Raw genomic sequence first — 5,008 nt, 5'->3', positions numbered from 1 at the left:
TGAACTCAGCAAGACTGGTATCGGGTGTTCTATCGATGGACTAACTATAAATAATCTTAGTTACGCGGATGATATGGTTTTGCTCTCAGGCAGCTCATTAAAATTTGTGAGTCGTATGCAGCTTCTCATGGTCTGGTATATAATGTAAAAAAATGCGAACTTCTTGTGTTCAAAAGTAAGGGAGTCCCTGTACATGACATACCACCTGTGTATATTAATGGCAGTCCTCTTAAACAGGTAGAAGAGTTTAAATATCTAGGGCATATTGTGACAGAAGATATGAATGATATACAGGATATTGAGAGGGAGCGTAGGGCATTGGCAGTCCGCTGCAATATGCTGGCACGGAAATTTGCTCGTTGTTCTCCTCAAGTTAAAATTACTCTATTTAAAGCGTACTGTCAGACATTTTATACTTGCAGCCTATGGCTAACTTTTACGCAGCGGGCTTACAATGTCCTACGTGTCCAATATAATAATGGCTTCAGGGTACTGTTTGGGCTTCCGCGCTTCTGTAGTGCGTCTCAGATGTTTGCTAATTGCCAGACCGACGATTTTTACGCGATAATGAGGAAAATGGCAGCATCTATGATGAAGAGAATGCGTGAGAGTTCCAATGGTATTCTGAAGACATTAATTGAGAAAGTAAACGGTCCATTCCTTAAGCGGTGGGCAAATTTACATTGTACGCATTATAAATAATAATAATGGATAATTTTGTAATGGTTTTAATCTTGTTAATTTGTATTGAATTTAATTTTATAATACGTATTACTCACATAGTTTCTAAGATTAATGTATACTAACACAAATATGGATGAATATCTGAAAATAAAAATATATTATTATTATTATAAAAGCGTGTTATAAATAAAGTTGATTCAACTGCTTGTTGCTGAGTTGATTGTTGAAAAGTTCTCGCCCGACAAGCGGAATGAGAACGTATATAAACGTTTATAATATAGAAGTTTGAAGCAATTTTTAAAATCTCTTTTGAACTCCATGACAACATTTTAATCTATAGATAAGACAATACTTTAAACAAAGTTTCCAGACAATTCTCAACTGTTACTCAATTCTTTTCCAAAAATCTTATCCATGGGCGCCTCAATATTACCATTACAATTATATATTACATTTAAAATGCATCCTGTTTCAGTAAACAAAATTATACGGATATGGAATTGATTACACAAGTGTGAAGATCCCACGCGCATGGAATCGCAACAGAAAATGCAGACTTTCAATGAGTTATCACTATCCTTAAAAACCAATATTGTTTTTAGTATTGTTTCTTTAAGGATCGTGATAACTATTTATTTATTTATTTATTTATTCTTTACAGTACATATTGCCTAAAAATAAATTGACATTGTAAAAAAAAAAAAAAGACCATACAGGCACATATGCACTATAAGGCGGCCTTATTGCTCAAGAGCAATCTCTTCCAGGCAACCTTTTTGTAAAAAAACTAATATAACTAACTAACAAATTAGTTTTAGTATGCGGTTAAAAGATTTCACGTTTGTGACTTTTATTAACACGCTTTTATAAGCTTAACTTGTATATTTGTAAGATTGTATGTATGCAACCAGTCGGATATATAATATTAAAAACTCCTAAAAATTAAAAACTTTGAGACTCGATTTGTCTATCAATTTTTAATAAATTAAAACTTTGTACACTTATCAGGGATCGAAGAGCAAGTTCTTTAATTCATCTTAATATAAGCGTGTTATGTAGTTTTTTCACACGAGTTATATTATTGTTATTTGAACGTGTTATCCTGCTGCTCTCAACGTTTTATATAGATTGCTTGCTCTCTTTATATAGAAGCTGTATCCCGCCACTTCGCCCGGTTGGTTAAAATAAATATAGAGCATGATCCCCTATTTTATCCCCTTACGGTTTGAATTTATTAAAATCCTTCTTAATGGATGCCTATTATATCATAGTGACAATCTATATACCAAATTTCAGCCCGATCTGTTCAATAGTTTGGGCTGTGCATAGATCAGTCAGTCAGTCACCTTTGAGTTTTATATACTAACTTTTGATATTTATATTTCATCTGCGGACGAACCCACAAAAAATAAGGTAGATACTTCTTTATTTATATCCCTTACGACCTCAAATTGGTGAGTGGGTAGCGCTTATAGCAATTATATTAATTTATTTTTCGCTTTGAGTGGTTTTGAAATAAAAATATATTTTTTAAGACTTTTTATACCTTTAGGTTTAAATTAACGGCGCCTAATAACAAAACATACAAACAAAATAAGAATCATGTAGTATTTATGCAAAAAAAAGTTAATAAAATTAATAGCTATGGTATGCAGACTGCACACAATAAATAATTTGTAACTTCAGCAAGCTCTAAAACGCGTTAATAGCCTTCGCTTTCGAGCCAAATGGATTTCAAAATTTTCATTAGCAACGACCGCAGTTCAAACATTTTCCGTTTTCAAAGGTTCAAATAGCCCATTGCTTGCTAACGATGTATTGGAAACTGTAATTGCTAACCGCTTGCAACAGTACACTTAACCCTTATCTTTACTATATAAGCTAATAGCGTGTTTTGTAATGCCTCAATACATTATGTATTATCCACTGCAGTAATAAAAAATATGAAAATGTATGATATGCTTCAGGATTAATGCTAATTTGATATTGTAGAGGGGGCGAAACTACAATCCATTGTTACCGATAATTATGTAAGAGCTATTGAATAATAATTTATTTTTGTGTTATAAGCACAATGCTAAATATTAATATATATATGATACAATGGATATCATTATACAAATGAAAAGTATTACTAAAGTATGTCAAAAGTATAAACTTTTATTAACGATTAAAACCATGCTTATACATGGGCGATCTTTCTTATTTTTTGTCCAATTCTTGTTCAAACAAGACAATAATGTATATACATGTCGGAAACGGCTATGTCCGAGGCGGATAGTACCAACCGATAACGAAACGAAGCACGAGTTACGGTAGATGGCGGCACCGCCGCCTCATTGCGACTAACTTCGTACTACAACAGAGTCTAGCTAGTGGACGCGTGTCGGACCAAGGCTCACTTACCATCTGGGAGTCTTCGCGACAAGTTCTCAACGAAGCCAGGAACTGTTCCCCACGTTTCGTTGTACAGTGGGATTTAAGTTGTGATTACCTAGTGTTCAGTAAAATCATGTTGTGTAAATCGTTGCCTCATTGCTCGATTACCCATTCTATACGCCCACTATGTCGGATATTGATGCTAATATTGCGGCCCTCTCTGTCATATATTTGATTACTAACTTCACCTTTAGGAACTTCCCGTTATAATGTATATCATTATAACAATGATAACAATGAGAAAAAGTAAGAACACTCAGAAATCGAATTATGAAACTAGTCGACTGCACCGGCTTCGTCTATATTAACCCGGGATTAAAAAAAATATATAGTTTCATGATCGGATTATTGGTTGTGAAGATTACCCGGTACAAACATTGAAACTTTATTGTAAAACTAGTAGAGATTAAGACTCGACAGTTTAATATTTTTGAGTATCATAATGAAAAGAAGAGCTTGTACATCGGAATATTTTAAATGAATAATAAATACTTTCTGATATTTAGCGGTTTGAATTATCTAGTACCATTGATTACATTAACGCAATTTGCATTTTTAAAAAATTAAGGCGTTGCTAATGACGCTCAGAAATGAATTTATTTCGATTGTAATAATTCGACTTTAATTTTAGGTGTGAATTAACTGTGTTATTTACTTTATTTAGTTCCGTTGTTTACAGACAATTTTATGGATGAAAAATTAAAAAAAAATAAAAAATTCAATTATTTATTTGGACTGAAATTACATAGTGTACTTAAACTAAAATTAACTATGACACCCATAAAACCTAGCTTAGCTGTGGCAAAGGTGCCAACGCCCGCCTTCATACAAGAAATATGTTCCACAAATTAACAATTTAAACATAAAGCTATTTATACTAAAATAGAAGAAAAAAATACATGTATATATATATATATATATATATATATATATACCCATCTAAGATTTGAGACGAAATATTAAGGGAAAATATAATATATAGTACATACCATCATAGCCTCCATTATCGACTATTACCCCCTGACCACTCACTCACATGCAAACATTCGCGCCATGTACGTATTTTTTCCCTTATATATAGAAAAAAACGTTTGCAAATGTTGTCATAGACTTGCAGGTTTGCGTATTCACAGACGGGCATGAGATGTTTGTCTTTAATATGGAAATTCCTATTACAATGCAAACTAAATCGGATTATGGACAAATATACATGGTGTGTTACGAATAGAATGGACGAGAACCGACCCATTTCCTGGAGAGAATTCTAACACTTGCGTTCCTATATATTATGTGGTAAAATCCTTCATGCGTAATACACCAATAGATTTATATTACTATACAATGATCAAAACCTATATTTTATACTTACGACTTTATCAATCCTATGTTATTATTTATACTGGCTTTTGTTGTGTACATTTGTTATTATTTACTTTATGTACAGTTACACTGAATAAACAGTGTTATTTAATGCAAACAAACATTAGATCGGGAAACATCCGTTTTGATATTAGTACATCGTAATGAAAGTTAGTTTATTTTACTTTAAAAAAATAATATACAAAGGTTTTATACTGGTATATAAATATATCGCTTGATTTTGAATAAAAATGTTTCTGACGAGCCGTTTTCCGTTTGAATTTATAACTATCGATTCAAATCAATTAGTTTTTTACACTCATTAAGGAAAAAAAGGGGTTATACTCTTAATTTTACGCGTACAAAGTCGCGAGCAAAAGCTTGTTTTTAATAGATCTCTCTAGAAAAGAGAACACTCTTAGTTTATTTTAATCCCTTGCCTCATTATCCCAATCCTTAACTTTATTCCATCCAGTCGTTATTCTTGTTTCATTAAACCTGCATGGGTTGCCAGTTCTAGTATAAA

This window comes from Zerene cesonia, chromosome 18, assembly GCF_012273895.1.
Source record: "Zerene cesonia ecotype Mississippi chromosome 18, Zerene_cesonia_1.1, whole genome shotgun sequence".
Taxonomy (NCBI): Eukaryota; Metazoa; Arthropoda; class Insecta; order Lepidoptera; family Pieridae; genus Zerene; species Zerene cesonia.
Note: the sequence above shows the minus strand (reverse complement) of the source record.